Source organism: Colobus angolensis, unplaced genomic scaffold, assembly GCF_000951035.1.
Source record: "Colobus angolensis palliatus isolate OR3802 unplaced genomic scaffold, Cang.pa_1.0 Scaffold244, whole genome shotgun sequence".
In the NCBI taxonomy this organism is placed as follows: Eukaryota; Metazoa; Chordata; class Mammalia; order Primates; family Cercopithecidae; genus Colobus; species Colobus angolensis.
The window spans coordinates 1,138,025-1,159,943 of record NW_012115644.1 but is presented as its reverse complement, the minus strand read 5'-3'; the positions used below and the strand labels follow the sequence as shown (position 1 = coordinate 1,159,943).

Genomic DNA, 21,919 nt, shown 5'->3' with positions numbered 1-21,919 from the left:
AGAAAGAAAGAAAGAAAGAAAGAAAGCGCACGAGAGAGAGAGGGAGGGAGGGAGGGAGGGAGGAATTAAGGAAGGAAGGAAGGAAGGAAGGAACCTTTCTAAAATCAGCTTTAGGGTGTCATTTAAAATAATGGAGTTGTACATTGAAGAATATATTGTATCTTGATTAAAGTGCAACATAATAGTCATCTCTTTTTCCTCTCTTATTTTCCAGGCTAAAAAAAAAATTTTAGATAGTATAAATAAAAAAAATTGTATCAGGTAAAATGAACCAATAAACAAAAGAAAAAAGAACCCCAACTTTGAAGTTCATGTGCACAGTGCTAGAACTTTTAGATAATAGCTTGCCTTTTAAATATATTTTCCAAAAGTGTAGTGAGCACACTGGTGACATTGGCTACATCTGGGAGAGGAGAAAACTTTCCATCCTGCAGGTTATTTTCTACTCTAGAGCTTATATATATATCAATGAGAATAATAACTTTTAAAAATATTTTATACTTTAAACAACATATTATTTCATTTGACTACTCAGTGACATACTAAATAGTGGTATTTTTATACTCATTGTGTATTTGTGGGAAACTGAGGGTTGGCCAGTAATTTGCAAGAAATGATCCCCATACTCAGTCTAAGACCTGGATTTTCCTCATCACATTGCACAGCAGGACTTTTAGCCATAAGAAAACTAGAAGTCAAGAGCTTAAGATAAGTTGACTAGAATTATAAAGTAAATGAATAGAAATTTGAATGCTTAAATATTACATTTTGTTTCCTGAAAATTATTGGATTGTGCTGCAAGATCTATAAGCTCTACGTCCTATGATTCTGTGATTCTGAAATGTCAGAAGGAGGCTAAAGTGTTCCATTTCTGAAGGGGAGCATCCTGAATCCCATAGTTTGTCTCAAATGGACACAGAAAAAAGTAATCTCTCAGTAGTCTCTGAGCTTCTGAGGGATGGGTGGAAAGAGTAGGAAATCTCAAAGCTTTCCGTTTTCATCTACAGAGTGGAAAGTCTGATCTGTAACCTTGAAAACTGTCAAAACGGAGTTGATCCTGCAAGTGGTAATGGTTAAAGCCTTCTCTGTTCCCCTCTCCACCCCATATTTGTGATTTTTTAAAACACTTTGTTCTTTTTATGTAGAGCAGAACCGCTGGGAAGGTATGAACAGAGTTTACATCAGAAAGGTGTTCAAGCCGCCTTTTTAAGTTTGTGCTCTAAGTGAATTTTTGTGTGTTTTATTTCCACAAAGAAAGGTGAAGTCCAATTACCCACTCTGGAGTAGTGAATGCATAGTGATGGGGAGAGCCAGCACTCAATGCTGGTTGCCCCGGTAACAACATCTCAAATCTTAAACTAACATCTGGTGTTCTTAAGTTTAACAGCTGGTGTCTACAGAAAAATTTGAACAAGGAGTTGAAACACAAATGGGAATACCACAAAATAAACGTGGTTACCTAGGAGGAACACCAAGAAATAACCTAAGATAAGGAAAGAAATTAGATACAACTTGCAAAAGACAGAACTATATCAAATATTCAAGAATATGGATAAAAGAGAATGTTGTCCCTAAAAAATACAATGCAAGTATTTTTGTTTAAGCTTTGAATTACTTTTTATAAGTAAATTGAAAAACATATGAGGGGAAGATGAAAGATTGCATTCTGAAGAATTTATACTAACAAAACCTGACTCTTGAAATGCTAACGGAAGTGGCAAACATGGTTACCAGTTCAGACTGTTGACCATTCATGATAAGGTGTTTGACGATGAGAAAATGCCCAGATCTTTCCCCAGAAGTGGTTGACCAATGACTTTTAGTTTTTTATTTCTACACATTAAATTAAACATATTATCATTATATTTTAAGACTTGGAGGCTATTTTTATTTTTGAGAAGGCTGCTTACTTTATGGACTCACTGAATATGTATTGACATTGAGGTAGCCCTCATTTTAAATCATGACCTTAATATAAATAAAGAATTTTATCATCAATATAACTTATTTTGAAGGAGATAGGATTTGATTAATTATGAAAAGTTTTAAATAGAAAGGCACAGTGAAGGTTCTTAACCTTCATCTCATTTAAGTTGGAAAATTCAAGTTGCCAGTTTCTATGGTTTAAGAAAGTTCTGCTATACCTACTATCATGCTAGGTGATATCAGTATAGCTGAAATAAAAATATGTTCTTTTCTATAAGGAAATTAACTAAAGCCGAGAGGGTACTTTTTTGGAGTTTTAGATGTAATCATAGCATTAAATAAAACCTCTGAACTTACAAGAGCCTAAGACATACTCTGAGTTGATCTACTAGGAAGAACTAAAGAAAACTGAATAGGATAAAAAGGGAAATAGATTTTTACTTTTTATAGGAAAGAACAGCTTAGCAATTCATTTTCAAAATGGAATGGACAGCCCCTTGAGGTCATGATTTCCCCACTCACTGGAGCCAAGTTAGATGGCCACATGTCAAAATGCAGAGTAAAAATTCATATTGAGTTAAATAACTGCTAAGCTCACACCCAAATCTAAGATTCTTTAGTTTTGTTGTTGTTTAGTCAATACCACACCAAACAGGCAGTTGTTTCCAAATATATGTTTGTGTTTTATGGCATTTAACAAAATAAGTAAATTGACTACATTACTTTCCATTTAATACCAATGTTTTCCCAAATGGTAGACATATCTATTATTTATTTTCTTAGGAGCCATATTTTGCAGAAAATTTAAAAACATTAAATATTTAAAAAGAATAATTAAGCCCCTGATTCCCACCAGTTAGAACTAAGAACTATTAATGTTTTTGCATACTTGCTTTAAAAAAATAAAATGTTAGAGTTTAACATGTTTGCCTTTATTATCAAGAGTGCTCTGCTGCCCACATATAGTTTCAAGCCTGTGGTGTCTGTCATTCTACTCCCTACCTTCATGAAGTCAACTCTTTTAGCTCTCAGGTAGGAATGCTAAAATATGCAAATTTTGTCTTTATGTATCTGGCTTATTTCACCTAACATAAAGACCTCCAGTTCCACTGCAAATGACATGGTATCATTCTTTTTTATGGCTGAATAGTATTCCGTCGTGTCTTTATCCATTCATCCACTGATGGATGTTTAGGTTGATTGTATAGGTTTGCGATTGCAAATAGGACTGCAGTAAACATGTGAATGCAGGTAACCTTTTGATATATTGATTTCTTTTCCTTTAAATAAGTACCCAGTAGTGGGATGCCTGGATTGTATGATAGTTCCTTTTTTGTTGTTGTTGTTGTTTTGAGAAATCTTCATACGGTTTTCCATAGAGGCTGTATGAATTTGCCTTCCCACTCTCTCTCTCTTTACATATAAAGAGAGAGTATACATATATTATATATATATATGTATATCTTTTGATTAAACATGGGTGTGCATTTCTTTTTGGTGTCACAAGAGAGGTAAATTTGATACGTTTGTACACTGAAAAAAGTGTGTCAGCAAAAATAAATAATCTGTATTTACAGGCAACAACATGGGTGAATCAAAAACATGATACTGGGTAAAAAAAAATCCACATACATTTCAAAACCACCCAACTAATAGAATGATAACAAAAGTCAGAATATGGTAGACTTGTGGGGCTGGTAATATATGGGAGAAAGCACAAAGGAGGTTTCTAGGGGGACTACCAGTATTTTATTTCTTTACTCAAGTTATGGTTTCATGGGTGTGTTAACTTTGTGGAAAATTTAGCAATGTGTACACTTATGGATTATGTACTTTTATGTGCATATTATAATTTAAATAAAGTGTGAAATAATTTAAATAAATAATTTAGGTAGTGAGGTAAACTTTTACAAGAAATAATAATTGGAGTAAGAATCTTTGGGGACTAAAAGACGGAGAACTAGTGCTCAGCCCCTAGCCCAAGGATGCTGGCATGTGGGAATAACAGTGAGAAGATGAATATGGCTGGAGCAGGGTGACCCAAGGGACAAGTAGTAAGAAAGAACCTAGAAGCACTAGCAGACAGAAGGGGCTTGGGTGTTCATGCTGAGTGAGATGCAAAGCCAGTGGGTGGCTTTTAGCAAGTGAACTGACATGATGAGATTTCCCTTTCCACAGGTGCAGTAGGGCTGCTGTGTTGATAACAAAATAGTGTGGGAGAATGCTGGGATAGAGGGGCAGGGTGGATGTCTTGGAATAGAATGGCAGCAATGCACACATTGAGGAGAGGCTGGATTCTAAAAACACTTTGAAGATAGAGCTGACCAAATTTGCTAATGGACTTAAAGTTGGGAGTGAGAAGGGGAATTAGAATTGCTCTAAGGTTTTTGGTCTGAGCAACTGCTTTTGTAGACTTTCCATTTACTGGGATGGAAAAGACTGTTGTGAAAAAGAAATAGAGTAGCATTTTGAATAGTTCTTGAAGACCTCTAAAGAAGTCCTTCCTTACCTAAAACATTTTTGCAAAACTCATGTATCTACTGAGACCTTCTTGACATTCCAATTTGTAACTGAATTGTGAAAGCTGTACAATTCAAGACATGTTTTACACTCTCCAGAAGCCTTCACACAGCAGTCATTGCTTGTAAAGCCCTTAACATAGAGCGTGGCACAGAGGAAACAGTCAATATTTGTTATTATTAGAATTTTTTTTATAATGCTGGGCTGTGTTAACAATGTTGATGCTATTTCATATTTAAGAAACGTTCTGTCTAGGTGTTTGGTTTGGTCCTAATAGATGGACACAACAAAAAGAGGTCATGTCATATTATTTCTGTAATGCAAAAGAAAAATAGATTAATGAAAAACAGAATAGCTCCAGGACTATGGTAAATTTTTCACTAATTGCAAGAGATAACTTGTTAAATAAAAACCCAAAACTGACTATTTAAAGCTGATTTCCTTCATTCCACATAAAACAAAACAGAAGCCACAAATGTTAAGTGACATGTGTAAAGCCTACATCTGAATTGATGGTAGAGTCAGGACTCGAACTTAAAATTCTGCCTCTCAGTCAGTGACTTTGACTACAAAATATCCTCTCTTTTTGCTTAAAGCCGGACATCGTTCTTTGTGCTTTTGTTTGATGTATGGGCAGAAGATAAGTATAAATCATACCATTGTAACCAGAACTGCTATCTTTTTACCTGAGGTAAAACAGAGTCAAAATAGCCACTCACCCACAGAGAAGAGATCTAGAAATGTGTGAGTAATTCAAGTCACCTGGTACTATGGGCGCTGCAGGTGTTTGTAACACACACCCTTTACTGGAAAATAGTTTCCTGGTGTTGCATTTAGTCCCAGTGTCATTGCATAAAGAAGGAAATCTCAGACATCAAAGGAAGAAAGAAGATTAAAGGATCCCAGCACTTTAGAAACAAGACATTGTCAGCTCTACTGTTGACTCTCCTGAAGTGCTCCACCTTACTCAACCTCACACCAAATGACCAGGAGGGTGCACACAGATCTGGTAGGCAGATGTTGAAATATGTGTTGGCTATTTTACAGATCATCATTTATACACTTGTATACACAAAGGGAAAGGCCAAAGAAAATGGTTTTTGGTCGATGCTAAAACATTGACATCAACTTTAACAAAGATCTGAAAGAGAAGCAGACGTCTCGGGCACTTCAATACATTAAGGTGGCTTTTTAATGCATTTAGACTAGGACACTGGCATGAAACCTGACTTGGCTAGTGATTAACTTATGTATAATATTATGTACAGTGATAACTTATGTATAACTTATGTACTGTGCATGAAGTAGATCATATAGGTTCTGAACAGTTGGAAGTGCTTCAAATAATACCAAAAGAAGCCCTCTTACCTTTGATGTTCAGTAAACTAATTTATTAGACAAACATTTAATAACTACTATATGCCAGGCACTGTGTCAGACCCATGATAGGAGATACTTCTGGTTCTGGCCTACAAACTCACACAGTTCATCAGTTTCCTCAGATGTACTGTGAGAGATACTAAATTCAGGTGGTTAAGTAAAAGGCTCTTTAGAAAGACATTTAATTCTAATCTACATGGCAACTTTTAAGCTGGCAAAATGCTTTCACCTACATGTTTTCATTCCGATAGTGAGTTAACCAAAAAACTGGTGAGGTACAGAAAGTAAGCACCTCCTACAAGCTGACTTTGTTTCAATATATAACCATCCCTGAGTGAGTTAACAAAACCTATAATTAAAGAATAGGAGAATGGGAAATTCAATGTGGTGCAATGGTTCCCAAAGTGTGGTCACTGGATCAGAAACATTAGCATCACTTGTAAACGTAGATTTTCAGGCCCCACACAGACCTACTGAATCAGAGGCTTTGAAGATGGAACCCTGTAATCTATCGTTTAACATGCCCTCTAGGTGATTCTGATGCACACTAAATTTTGAGAACCTCTGGTCTAGTAGAGAATTTACAATTAGCAAAACTGGGTTCTGTTTCTAGCCCTAACACTTACTACCTGCATATCATTTGACAGTATCTGAGTAGGCTCCCTCACCCATAAAACTGAAGTTAATAATGCCCACTCAAACTGCTTAATGGATGCAGAGTTTTATTTAGGAGTGATGAAAATGTTTTGGAACTAAATAGAGCTAGTGGTTGCATGACATTGTGAATGTACAAAATGTCACTGAACAGTTTACTTTAAAATGGTTAATTTGTTGAGTGTATTGACTCAGGCCTGTAATCCTAGCAACTCGAGAGGCTGAGACAGAAGGACAGCTTGAGGCCAGGAGTTTGAGGCCAGCCTGGGCAATATTTCAAGACCACAGATAGGCATGGTGTGCACCCTGCAGCCCCAGCTACTTGGGAGACTGAGAGGGGAAGATTGCTTGAGCCCAGTAGTTCGAGGTCAGAGTGAGCTATGATCATTCCACTGCACTCCAGCCTGGATGACAGAGCATGTACCCATCTCTCAAAAAGAAAAAAAAAAAAAGATAATTAATCAATTTTTTAAATGTCTACCCAACTCACCTTCCTTATCAGATGAGAAAATATATACAAAGTCTCTTTGCCAAAGAGAAGGTACTGTACAGATACAAGTTTATGGGAAGGCTGCTCCAAGAGTAACTGTTCTTACCTATTTTCATTTTTCCTGAAAAACAGAGAGCTCTGTAATTTCTATTACACAGACATTTGGGAAATGTTGCCAACCAATGTGGTATTTTAATGAAAATACTATTATTACAGTACCTTTCAAGCAGCTGTCACAGGGCACCAACATTGGGCTGAGCAGAGAGGAACATAGGCTGCTGATGTGGTTAGTAGCACAGAGTGATGCCACCTTCAGATGCCACACCTCCAGGATGTATATAGATCCAATTCATTCCAAGACCAATAAATAAATAAGTCAAGGTACTCCATATAATGGAAAATTTTTACTCTGGTCATATTGATTCATTCCCCACTGTTTGCCCACTCCCACTCCAATATAATGGAGTTCCTGTGTGGTCCCTGAAAAAGATGGATTGAAAGTAAACACTTTGTCAGCCCTTGATGAGCTGTGACAACCCACAAAAGCAATGGCTTGGTTCTGCCCCCTATAATATGGGTTTCTTGAGGGCAGTGACCATGTTTTAAACATCTTTACCTCTGTTAAAATATCTATATTAGTAGGCCTTTGGTAAATCATCAATAGATGACAATGGTTTGGAATGCGTGTGTTTTCCTGTTGGCTCTTGGGATAATCTGTGCTCTAGGGATCTGAGGAGCAGAAGGTAGAGCAGAAGGTAACTGGACTATTTATAAGCCCAGTTAACTCATGGCTACCTCTGAACAGTGGATTGTGACCATCCAGCTTGTGGAAGCTCAGAGGTTTCTTTACGCTACCAGAGGTCTGTTCAGCCTTGTCATAACCTTATCAGAGGTTGATTTTTCAACCTCTCCAAGGAGAGGATGGAATGAGGAGAGCATTTTGATTCATAGTATCAGGGTCCTGCCTATGATCTATGTGTAGGAACCAAGAGATGTGAGATTATGTCTTCAACTGGCTGCTTCTTGAAGATGAGTGTGGGAGTTCTGTCTATGTTGCAGAGACTCCTTAATTTTGTTTGTTTGTTTGTTTTTTAAGTGGAAATGTCAGATATACGCAAAAGTATAGAGAATAGTATGAGTGAATCCCTATGTGTCAGTTCTATAACCTCAACAATTTTTAACTCATAACTAATCTTGTTTCGTCACCACTTTCAACTCATCTTACTTCCCAGGGATCATTTTTAAGGAATTCTGGACATCATATTATTTCACCCATAAATACTTATTTCTTTAAGAGAAAGGAGATTTTTAAAAATAGCTGCAATACTATTATCAAAACTAAAAATTAATCATAATTCCTTAATATTAATATTATTAAATATCCAATAGATAGAATTCTTGAATTCTTACAAATCTGGATATTACCAAAGACAAGTGATTACAATTAAAATCTGTAATAAAGACCAGCAGTTGGTCTTTATTCATTTGTAAAATGACACATAGATAAAGTGCCTAGGTAAATTGTGAAATCATTTTGTAAAAAGTACGTCTGCAAAATATCTGTAGTTTCCAGGAGCCTGTTATTTTCAGGGTCTCCTGAAAATATATGCAGTTTGTAAAGAAGCTCTAGCAATCATGGCATCTATTAGCAGGAGGAGTCTTTTTGGCTGGTGAGATGGTGAATTTAAGGATCCATGGCTGGCTGTGGTTATGTGTAGAGTTACTGAACTCTAGTGAGAAATGTGAAATGCTCATCTTCACCACACCCAGGTTATGCACCCAAATTCCCAGACAATTTTTGTGTTATTTTCAGCAAAGCTTGTCCTCAATAGAAAACATATTGCTCTATCACTAGAAACATATTTTTGTCTTTGACTGGATATGGTTGAGGACTCAGCAGTGAACCAGCCAGACATCAGGATATGGGTATTTATTATTACTCCATCTCTGTACATCCAAACATGTTTTTCTAACCGTGGAGGGATCCCACTGCAGACATGAACAGAACACATGGATGTTAAATAAATTTCTTCCCAGAGCTCTCCAAACATGTGTTGGAAGTTTGCAACACAGAGAGGTAGTTTGTTAATACTTAGGAACCTCATTACTTCAAAGACAAAAAGCTCTATGTACAGATGCTGTTTAATATTACTATTAATTATTATTATATAATCAGTAACTGACTGATTACTCCTCTAACTGGTTCATTTTGTTAAACTGTGTTTGCAAATCTGTAATTTCTTATTGGAAAGTTCCCAGAAAGCAGGACTGAACTTTTTAGCAAATTTTATGACACTTATTAACATTTCTATATAAGAAAGACACTCTAATGTTTCTTGGAAGCATCACTTGCAAGTTGTAAATGGTTTTCAATGTGCCATTAATAAAAGTGAGGTTCCAATTCTCTTTACTGTAGGATGAACTGTTTTATTTCAAGGGCCCATTCTTTGCTTTTTCAAAACATCCTACTTAAAATCCTGGGCAAAATTTGATCAGTGTGTATCAGACAGTGCTGTGCTCTAGAAGGGAAGATGAAGAGTGGTGCATGACCATATCCTTATGCTTTTGATCTGTCTGTCCTCAGACAGGAGCCTGACTAGTGCTAGGTTTTATAATAAAAACCACTTCATCCAGTTTTAATGTGGAAACGACCTGAGTTGTTTGTGTGAATAAAGTTCTGGCGATCTCATTTAAACCTAGAAAATGTTATAGTCAGATGGTAATCCATCCTGTTTGATACCTGCTGTGCCCAGGTGTTGTGGTGTCTTTCTTTTTATAGAACAAGGGAATCCAATTACTCTGGTCTCTAGAGTATAGAGCTAGATGTATAAGTCTTAAAAGAACTTAACATTTTCAAATACACAGTGACATCGCTGTCCGGACTCAAAACATGTAGCCAAAATGTAACTTAGGAAATTTAACCTAGAAAGTGGAGTTCTTATTTCTTGCCTCTTTGTCCAGGTAACAGGATTATATCATCTTTCTACAAATATCACATGTGAACCAAGTTTATGCTGAAGAGAGTATGTACATTTCTGTAAATTATGTAAATTTCTGTAAAGTATTAAACCTGGGATTAGGGTATGAAAATATATATGGGTGTTTTTAAAGCTTTAATAAGCATGGGCATAATGAGAAGAGTTGTATGGATGTGTACAAAGATCGCAGACATTATTTGAAATGAATTTGGTTCAATACCTAGAAGCATTGTCTACATTTCTGATAAAAACGAACACGCCATGAGGTTTCACCAATATAACATAGCTAGTGAGAACCTTGTTTAACTCAATTTGTTTAGGATCATAAACAAGTTAGACATCATATAAATGTTTGGGTGGTGACATTCCATGAGGCAAGCATTTGGAAAATGTACGTTACTTGTTAGGTACTGGTTGCTATATTGCTGTGACTAAAGTGTATCAAGAAATTGATCTCCTTAGTACCAACAAGCTGTTGAAGTCTGTGCACCCCCAAGATGTTTAAAGGAAGCTATCATGAATTATATTCTTGCTCCTTTTCAATAACACCTCATAGTGATGGTGCTTAACTAGGAACACTATCAGATATGATCCACCAACAAGAAATATATTTACAGACAAGGGCAAAGACAACTTAGAAATAATTATTTAGGATGGAAGTGTCACCAGTGCCATCTGATCCTCAGAAATACCCATTGTCATAGCTCCCACATGCCAATAGGCTTGAAGAATTTCCAGATGATTAGAAAAGGGGTAAAAGAGTTACTGCTCTGAATGGCTACTGGGGAATCATTACTGCTGGGGCAGAAACAATGTATGCCACTTAGAAAGAAAGAGCCTAATTTTTATCATATATAATTTGTAGATGAAAAATATGATCACTTGTGGAAATGTAATGCAGAACTGATGGTAGTACTTGAAAATGTGGGCTGATGCTTCATTATAAAATACTTGCAGCCAAGTTGCTGACTGCAAAAGTACTCACTAACCAATGTTCATTCTTCTCAAATACATATAATACCCTTCCCTCTATACTATACAGGTTATAAATGGCTTTTGTAGGACTTAAATTTTAAAAATCAATTTAAAAATATCCACAAAGTCAACTCTTTCATTTCAATATTTTCCTTTTTATCATACCCTGATGGGTTCTTATGTGAGTATTTTTGTCAATGTAATGCTATATACTTCCAACCACTGTAGCAACAAATATCATGCATTCATTCATTAGTGGATACATTGTAGAATGGTAAATTATTCCAGGTATAATGTGGCCACTGAAGATACAGAAATGAAAGATGATTTCCTTACCCAAAGAGTATAGATGGGGCAGATGAAGAATTCAACAGAGCGTAATCTACATCATGGTGCAAATAAGCATGTGGTATCAGCAACGTGCAGGTTAAATGGGACATCAAGCTTATCTGGGGTGGCCAGCCAGCTTGGAAGATTGCTTAAAAGTGAAGTCAGTTGATATAATCTCCAAATGATGAGTTGGAGTTATTCTCATGATGAAGTGAATGGAGGAAGGGTGTTCTTGGCAGAGGGAAACTTTGCAAATGCAATGAGCCCTGAAGGAGTGTGGCTGACTAGGGGATGTGCAAGTAGCCCCATACAGCTGGAGTGTATAATACAAGACTTGGAGAGGTAGGCAGGGAACACAGGGTTTATATAGCATATTAAGAACAAACATGTTTCTGATTAGTCTTATTTGTAATGTAGATTCTTTCTTTGTTTAAAACAAACAAACACCAGGCCAGATTTCATATAGCATACTATAAATGTAGTTCCAGATACACTTGACTGTTCAATGTGAGGGAAAATAAAAAATTGAAACAAGAATAAGATTACAGATTGACCCTAGCAAAGTTGTATAAAAGCCCTATTAGCCAGTTGGTTAATACATTTTATTTGTTTTATTTGCCTAGACTTCTTATTACCCAAAACAGCCCTCAAATTATGTGTTATGTATCTCAATCCCTGGGGGGAATTTCTTATCTGAGCTTTCCTTTCTTTTTCACTCTCCCTCCCCAGCTCACTTTTTGAAGCCCCATATCTGCTGCAAAGGCTACTGGAATGGGAGGCCAGACATAGAGACTCTTAAAAAGAGTCTAGTAAATCTGGGGATCCTGAGTAATGAACAAGGGCCAACAAAAGAAGTAGCAGTAATACAGAGGAGCATACTCTTTAAACAGACTAGGAGAACCAGCGGGATGGAGGGCAAGTCACTTAAACCTGGAGACAGGATTTCATTTTTTTATCTGGCAACAAATCTTTCCTCTCTTGCACCATTGAGAATGTACTGGTCACCACACCAAAGCAGATGTACTGGGATGTGGGTGGTGTGGGGGACCAACATCTTCAGTATGTTCTTTTGGGGATTGCTAACACATTGCGTATGTCATCACAAGATGTACCACATTTCTGAGGCTGAGATTTGAACACTAGGGTCACACAAACCAAAGCATCTATCATCTGGCTTATAATTTCCTCCCTTTCCTCTAGCAAAGCATTCAAACAGAATATTTTGTTAGAGCCTTTCTCTATACCATGTTGTTCACTAGACATGAATCTCTTTTGCCCTTGTGAGCTGACTTTTCCTTCTTCCACACAATAAAAATTTACATTAGTTTATGGGGGTAGGAGGCTGAGAGGCAAGCCCATGTATGTATTGAGATATTGATTACTTTTTAGAAAAGTATTTTAATAAATAACATGTGGTCATATTATTGCTATTATCAGAAATTTAAAATAAAAATTCCCTCCATGCTGGGGCTTTTTAACTAAATCGTCTGGAAAATTTCTGAAATAAATGAATGGCTTTGGCTGTTGTAAAATTCTATCTGTCAAAAAAATAAGCAACTCTTCTAGCAGGATGCTTACCCTATGATTATGCTGAAACTCTGACACTGCCCAAACTCTCTCAAACATAGTTTGTCCTGAGTTTTGTAATCCAGTAACGATTAGATGGACAATATAGTGTACTTGGGGTGCTTTATTGCATTAACTGCTATGTGAGATCTGCCTTGACAACTGAACATTCCAAAGAAATGAGAATGTAGCATAGGCATGGAACACATATCCTTACCTATTTTACAGGTTGTGTAAATACAGGCCTGAGATACCTAGAGAAAGAATCAAGCTGGAAAATGGGAAGGCATACGGATAGTAAAAAAACTGATTATATGAGATAACTTCCATTTCTTTCTCTTAGTAACAGACAAGCTATCTTGTTCAAGGCTCAGGAGTTAAAGTCCCTTATCCTGTTGCAAATATAACTTGCATTTAAGTCCTTCTATATCTCAGGGAGACATGATCTTAATCCAGAATTTATTCCAGAAAAATAAACAGACTTACTGTTTATTTTCTTCCAATGGCAAAGGGAGAAAAAGATCAGTTAGGTAGAGTTCCGTGGTGGAGCTGTGAATCACCTCCTTGTCATGCTTTTTTAACCAAAAGGTTTATCAGTCTATTTAAACTTTGTAGTGATCACTATTGAGTAAACCTCATGCTCAGACTCTCTAGGTAATCATTTGGGGCCAGCTTTTTCTCAAGTCATTGTCTCTCTGCACCAGCACGTCAGAGGGATAAAATGCTTCCTGCCTTCTTGTTTATAGGTTCTATATTAAAATGGGAACATTTTATAATTTTTAAGCAAAATTTTTGTAGCACTTAAAGTATCTCTTTTTAAACAGAAATTAGAAGTCATTTCACCATAGAATGAATATCAAGGATTATATTTTGCTGTGCTTTTTTCTATCTTCCCAACCACGAAAGAACAGTCTTTTAAATTTTATCTACTTCCCTCAGCTGTTTCTTCAAAAGCAGAATAGAATTTGACTGTTGGTCTGGCCTAATTCCTAGAGGAAATGAAAGAGAATTCGACAAGATTAGAAAAGTGTTACTGTTGGAAATTTCTATGTTAAATGAAATTAGCCAAGGCAATAAACATTAGCTCAATTAAATAATTGTTGGAACAATGCATTGTATATGTGTATATATATTATATGTGTGTGTGTTTGTGTATGCATTTGAATGTTACATCGATAGTCTAATTCTGCTATTAAGGTGACATTTCTGAAACAAAACAGACACTTTTCAATAAAGAAACTTCAGTTGGGGTGCTTGATACCGCTTCTAAGAAGCCCTGCCTCTAGGAAAATAACATTTTTCAAGCTCTCTTAGCATGAAACCATAAAGCATAAACTAGCAAGAAGTAAGACATTTCACTTTAATATTGTAGTATTAGTTCCTTTTTAAATTGCATTAATTTTAATAGGTAATACATGCATCTAGTGCAGATTACAAAGTGTTTAAAAGAGTTTACATGTAAACTAAGTTTTCTCCTTTCCTCTGTTCTCAATCCTGTCTGTTCTCAATAAGCCTGTCTACCTTCCCATGGGTAAACCCTGTTACACACTTTCTGGGCATATTTCCTGAGATAACTTGAGCTAACTTTATACATACGTGTGTGTGTGTGTGTGTGTATCTGTGTGTATGCATATATATATATTTGCGTATGTATATATGTATATTCATATATGTATATATGTATATATATGTGTGTGTATATATTTCTGAACCCATAAGTTAAAAATTACTTAAACTTGTATAACATTTAAAACTCACAAGTGTTTACATTTTGGGTGCAAAAATATTCACCAACCTTAACCTGTTCTATAATCATAAAAAAAGTATTTTCTAAACAGCAATTTGAAAGTATGTTTTCTTATCTACCTGAATATAGACTTTCGAATTTTAAATGTCATTTTCGTTGGAAAAGAGAAAGGTGATGCTATACAAAGAAAAGCATATAATAAAAGCACACATCATCTATTTATCATGCTTGATATGGGGAAGAAGAGTGTTTTGTAAAGGCCCACAGGATACAAAATATAAAGAAAAGGCAAAGTTTGAGCATTGCCAGCAAGACATAGGTGTACACCACATGAGGATATGAAACAATCCAGCCATAATGGGTGTGTTGACAGCTCTGAGTCCACACAGCATTCCTCCCAAAGTGCACTGGTGTGTTTGTTATGTGTTATTTTACTTTTTCATACAGTTTTAGAAACTCTCAAGCCCACCCCCAAGCACAGTAGTAGCTAAGCACTAGGAGTGAAGATGAACCTTCCTGGAAATTGTTGTTGTCAGTGAGCCTCTCATTTAGACTCATGTTGTTTTCAGGGAACCAATCCTTCACTTAGACCCATGTCTATTTGGAGATAATACTGAGTTGCATTTTATAGAGACCAGTCATTGTCAGTATGATATATATGCAGGAGGCATCAGTAATCTTGCAACAGTTCTATATAGCTGTGTTTCCTTATCTTACCATATTATATCATCACCAGGATGGTATTAGTTAAAAGTACAGATTCGTGGACCCCATCCAGTCTTCTAGAAATAGAATCTCTAGTAGAAGAGTCTGTGAAGCAGTAATTTGTAAAAAAAAAAAAAACAAAACAAAAAAAAGAAAACAACCCATGGAATTTTTATCATTAAGTAAGTATGGAAACACTGCTGAATTCAGAAATTGTAACCATTTTATCATAGAAAAAACTAAGACTTGGTAATTTAGCTAACGGTCCCTCAACCAATCAATTTTGTTTGATTTAAGGAAGCATAAATTAAATTGCAGTATAACTTCATATTTTGCCCTACCAGGTTACTTTTCTGAAGTAAAATTAGGTCATGAAATCAGGAAAATTTACAAGGCAACAATGAAAATGTTATACTATAGATGATCAGTTCCAGATTTGGAAGAGACCTTAAGATTGTGCAGTTTCTTCCTCTCTTTTGGTTAGGACAATTATACTTACCCAATTACAATTTATAGAGGACTTTATAATTATATAGTACTCCCAACCACTGCTATAAAACCTGAGATGATGCTTTTTCAGCATGGAGTAGAAGTGTTTTGTCCTATACATTTTAAATGAGTGGGGATGGCTCAAAAACAAACAAAAACAATCAAGAGCCAGGTAAACCTCATAGTTAAGATTTCTCTAGGCGCAGAGGCCACATGGAAAAGTTTAACTCTCTCCATTCACCCCATGATCAATATCAGTATTGTACATGCTACAGTTGAGAATGTGGTCTGTGTTCAAAGTAGAGCATTCCCTAGAATTTCCTTTCTGCTTAATGACACACAGAGAACAGGGAGGAGCAACCAAAGTTAAAGAGGACCTTGCCTTCCTTTGATAGAGTTACTGTTTCTTTGGATTTAAATGAGGCTTTCTGAATACATTGGAGAAGCTAATGGACCACTAGACGAAATCCATCATTTCTAATTTATAATTCAGATAGGTTTAGGAGATACTCTTTCACCTCTGAACTTTTGTATCAAAAACCAATTTGCTAACCACCCTAGCCTTAAAATGAATATGTGTAAAAGGTATTGAAATATTTTTCATGGGGGTGCAGAGCATGAGTTGTTCTAATAAAATCAATGTCTAGATCCTCAGCTTCCAAATTGTTTCTTAAAATTCTCAAGGAATATGCCTGGGTTTACATTAATTTTTTTGCCATTTTATGTGGCGAAAAAAGGCAAAACCTTCATGCATTCCAAATCTCAATAGACTGCATTAGTCAAAGGTACAAATACTTTTTTAGGTGACAAATAAGTAAAACTTGGAATTTTGATCGGAACAAAGATATGTTTAATGATTGATCAGAGCATCTTAAACTCACAAAGGTACTTTCTTTCTTTGTCTTATACTTATTTTTTTAAAAGTGAAACTTGGCCCCAGTTGGAAATTCTGTATGCAGAACATTCCAAATAGTCGCGATGACTTATATATTTTACAACCTAACTGAAGGTTTTTCAGATTATGTAATTTTTCAAGAGAAAATGCCCATGAGTAAATATGTCGCAATTAATTTCAGGATCAATATGCTTTGATTAATACAATAGTCAGAAGTTATTTTATTAATCATGTCAAATTACTGCAAAATTTATCTTAGAAAATGTTTAATGATTAATAAAGTAGCCAAAAGTTATTTTATTAAATCATATCAAATTACTGCAAATTTTATCTTAGAGAATGTTTAACATTACATTTCATATTAATAAAATAAACACATGCCAAAAAATTTTAAGTGTCAAATGTATTGAAGGATATATGTTTTTTCAAAATTATTTTAGGGGTAACAGACAAAACATTTGCACATCACTGAACTAGTAGTTTCTGGATCATAGTTGGTGTTCAATAAATAAATGCTGAATAAATATTGATTGAATACTGAATAAATACCCAAGCAGCTGCCTTAATGAACCTGTAACTACACATGCAGGACATCATGTAATATCTGAACTTTTCCCCTTAAATTTAATATAGCTCCATCCCCCTGGCCTGATGTTCATGAATCTTCAAAGATGCATCTAGTACACCCTTATCCCCTAGAGGTAATAGGAAACAAAGTGAAAGATGAGATTGCACAGCCTTTGGCAGATAGTGTACAACAGCACACAGCCAGATTGACATATAAGTCCCTACACCTCCTGCAGTTGCACTTTAGTGTTTGATTTTGAAATGACCACCTGAAGGGTACCTTGCCTGTTTGTGGAAATATAGATCTGTCATGTAGAATATCATGATGAGGAAAATTAATCTTTTCTCTAAGGACTCAGGGCAAGCCAGTCCGATCAGGTTTCCCAAATGTAATTGCCAGTCTTCTGCTGTGCTCTCAGGGACCCCAGATATATTCTCATCCCCAGTTCTTTGCTGCTACCTCCATCTATCCACTAGTCTCAAATATTTTTCATTCCCACATCTGGGTCGTCCCCTGCAGGCTTTCTTCTGCCTGCCTAGCTGATGATGTTTTCCTGGCTCCAGAAAACTTCTGAGATTGTTACAAACAGTGCTTGTGGGGACAAAAGATTGTCCTGATTAAAATAACAAAAAAACTAGGACGGTCTTGCAAGAATCCGGATGGGTGGCCATCCCACATGAACACTGTGATGTTTCTCCCTTCTTTTCTTCCTCTCATCATTAAATAAGGCCAATATTATTATTTTGGAAACTTAGGAGTTAAACTGAGGTATTAGTTGTAGTCAAAGGTTTATTCAATGATTGGTACTACTGAGATACTTATAACACTTTTTCTCCTTTCATTGTTCTTAGGGATCTGATTACTTCATTGTTGTATTTTCATGTTCAAAGGAATAGGCAAGTGAAAATTAATTCAACCCTAAATGTAAGTCTTGAGTTAATGGGCCTTTTCTTCCAGCAGTTTTGAGAAGACTTTGGGGGAAGACAGACTTAATTATTTCAAATAAGATTGAGTGACTACATTTTATTTTACTTTTGTTCATTACAATATTATGTAACTATCATTACTTTCATGATGGACTTTTGATCATAACTCTGATTTACATTGAGTTTAAATGAACATAAAACTGTACTCAAGACATAGAATGAGAAAATACTGTTTACAGCTTTGTCAGTGTTTTCCGCCAGTATTCTGTTTTTCCAACAGCTGCAGTAGGACATGCTGTTGGTATTCGGAGCCTTCTAGAAAGAGATGTGGCCAAGTATATTTTTCTAATCTCTAACTTCAGCACATAGGTCACCACTCAGTCACCTTGTCGATGTGTCCAATACACTCTCACTATTAATTGCTCTTAGTGATGATACCTGAGGCCTGAACGCCAGGGAAGAACTCAAGATCCCTAAGTTCTCTGCCACTTAGCACACATTACTTATTTCTAGCAGTTACATAAACTCTCTTCACTTTACTGCTAAAGTTTTAGGTAATGATTCTAAATTAGTACAGAGGAAATAGACTTTAAAAAATATTTTATGCTAAAACGAAATATCAATTTTGATAGATTTTATTTTCAAAATATGTCCAATGTGTTTATTCTTCTAGTTCCTGTCATGGTTGTAATAATAAGTAACACTGCTATTTGTGGGAATCACTCTATTTTTAGCCTAGAAAGGGGGTTGCAGAAAATGTCTTTGTTTTTTGGCCTAATCACTGAGAGTTCCCATGTATTCTGAATTTATGGCCCATCATCTGCTATTATTAGGTGTCCTGAATTAATTCATCTCCTAATTGTAACTGATGCAATAATGAATGATTCTGCATGAAGCTAAGTGTTCCTGGATGCTCATAAGCTGAATTTATGATTCAATTGTGGGGCATTTTAGCATGTGATAGGTGTAGTAGAGTCCTTCCCTAATTCTTTCACTTGATTTCCAGTCTTCCACAAAATCATTGCTCCTCAGACAAAAAGGAAAAGTTATCTATTCTGTTCACCTAAAGTCCAAGTAAACAAAGAGCCATGAGAATGCACTATTAACAATTACCATAGCAAGTAAAACAAAAATCAGCCCTTTAATTCACCTTTAAAATAAGCACCAGGTAAGCATATTATTGATTTCGTTAAATGGAAACTTAGACTAAGGTATTCAAGTTCATTTTTTGCTTGTCACCAAACCATCATCAAATGAGACTAGGCAATAGTGGCCAAAGTAAATGGAAAATAAAGATTATCCATGTGAGAGTTTCTGAATGGCACTTTAATTAATGTATATAATTCCCTCCAGCAGTCCTTTCATTGCCACAGTCGCTTCTTCAGGATCCTCCACAACTGCTGTTAACCCTCTATCCCTCTCTCTCTCTCTCTTTCACCAGTGATATCATTTCCAGAAACTTTAGAGGAGCTAATGTAGGGAAAAAACCAATGGCAACTGGCAACTGCAGAACCCTCATACTTCAGTAGAAAATGCCTTCTTTAAAACTCTTTACTAAAATATAATGCATTATGCTTAGTAAGACATAAGAATTGTTATTAATGGGTTAGAACCATATTATTTCATGTTTTATGTTTTCTTGCTAGAAGTTATCACAAGGGAAGCTTTATGGTTGAAAAAATCTGGGCTAAGGGAAATTGATTTCAGAGGGCAAGGCATGCCCCCAAATATCACTTGCTTTCCCTATACTCTTCTTCAATCAATTTATTTCATCCCCTCTTGATTATATTCATATATAAAGACTGTTTATTGGATCCAGGAGTTACATAAGCATATTAGAAGCTGCGTAACATAACTTTACTTTTCAATTATTACAAAATTTATTTTTAAAATTTCCAAATAATGCCTCCTAGTATTTATGTTCTGAGATTCAATTCCAAATATAAGTTCCCAATATACATAACCTTGTATAGTTAGGCAATTTTTGGCATACTTTCTCTGCCTGTGTCATTTTTACTTCAAGTTAATTAAAAGATACATTGGAGCATAATAAAATTATGTATCTTTTAATATACTTTCTATTTTTGACAAAATGAGGTTCCCTCTTTAAGAATTAAATCATGATAATTTTATTGTAATCCCATTCAAATACAAGACTACTGTGCATCCCATTTTTTCTAATGTCATCTGCATCAGATATTTGTCATTTTAATATTTTCCAGTTCCTGTCAACAGAGAATGGAAAGATGGTGATGCACCATGCACAATTTTTTTGCATACACTGCAACTTTTACCAAATGACCAGAAAATAAATAACTATCAATAACAGCTAATAAATAAAATAGTGTATCCTGTGGACTATTTTGGGGGGATGAAATCCAGGATTATCCTATACTCAGAATTGCTTGAGGATTTGTTATTTGAGTTGTAAATAGCACATGATGTTTTATGTGGCACATGTTTATTTCCGTTGAAAGAGCATGTCCTATTTTTGAGGACGGAAAGAAACTTGTAACACCAAATGTTTCTTGCAAAACAATTTGATGAAATAAATGTAAATGAATCAGAAACATGTGAATTGTATTTCATTAAAATTAATGGGTTTAAATGTGAAGGGGGTAAAATGCTTGGGGGAAAGAGTGTGGTAAGGCGGGAAGGGACATTTGTTTTGTTTTCATCAGTCTTGGATTCTTTAAAAATGGCTTAATAGTCTGAATTTCATCTCATTAAGATTCTCTTAAGCCTAATGGTGGAGTTACAGAGTGGGACAATAAAATGCAAATTTATTTTATAGCTTTATGTGGTTCCAGTTATAAAGTACGCATCAAACATTGCCACTATGCAGTCCTTCAAAATCACTTTCAGTTTTAAGTTGGTGGTTTTTCTATGTAATTCTTTTAATGGTAAACAAGAAATTGTAATGATGCTAAAATACATGTTTTATCTCTCAGACTCACACATAAATTTCACATTTCCTTTTTCTAACTGAAGATGATCTGATCTAAATGGAAAACATGTGAGGGCTGAATGTGTAGACATATATGCAGGAGATGGGCAGGAGGAGAAGACACTGGAAGAAAGGGAAAGAGTAAAAGAAAGAAAAAGAAAAAAGACATGATCAGTGCAGGCCGAGCTATGTCATCAAACCTAATTCATAAGTAAAGCAGTGAAATCTCTCTAAGTATTTGCGAGCCATAAACATTATCCCATAGTTTATGGCCATAAACATTATCCCATAGTTTATGTTCAAATTATTTATGCTTGCTTAAAAATAAATACATAGCTTATTTTATATTTTGTATTTTCATTTAAAAAATCAGCTATTGCTCTGTAAACAAGGAAAAAATCAACTTCAAAAAAGAAAAAAGGTTTACAAATGAGTCTCCCTGCCTCAAAATCTGAGTAAGTTTGATGTGGGTTATGACATTTTAGTTTCTCAACTCCCAGTCTCTGAACACAGGGACATTTTTAATGTTCCAAATACTTCCAAGAGGCAGGGGGTACACAAATGGGTATATATGTATGTATAACCCCCGAAATCTTCGTTTTCCTAAACTCTGACCACCTTCTGTATTTTACATGTATTTTTTTAAAGATAATATATGACACTGCTGAAGTAGCCTTCTGGATATACAACTAGGTAGAGAAATGTATGAAAAGAGGTTCTTTCTTTACAACTAAAGGCATAGTAGCCTGTGGGGTTATTTCAGGTCTGTAAGGAGTCTGTTTTTGTGCTTCCTGGGAATATAATGATATAACTGGATCTTAGC

General features: G+C 35.5%; 1 protein-coding gene across 1 annotated transcript in view; it reads left to right on the top strand.

Moving 5' to 3' along the window:
- DKK2 (dickkopf WNT signaling pathway inhibitor 2) overlaps positions 1-21,919 on the top strand; it is a 115,043-nt gene that overhangs the window by 88,347 nt on the left and 4,777 nt on the right. The window lies entirely within an intron of this gene.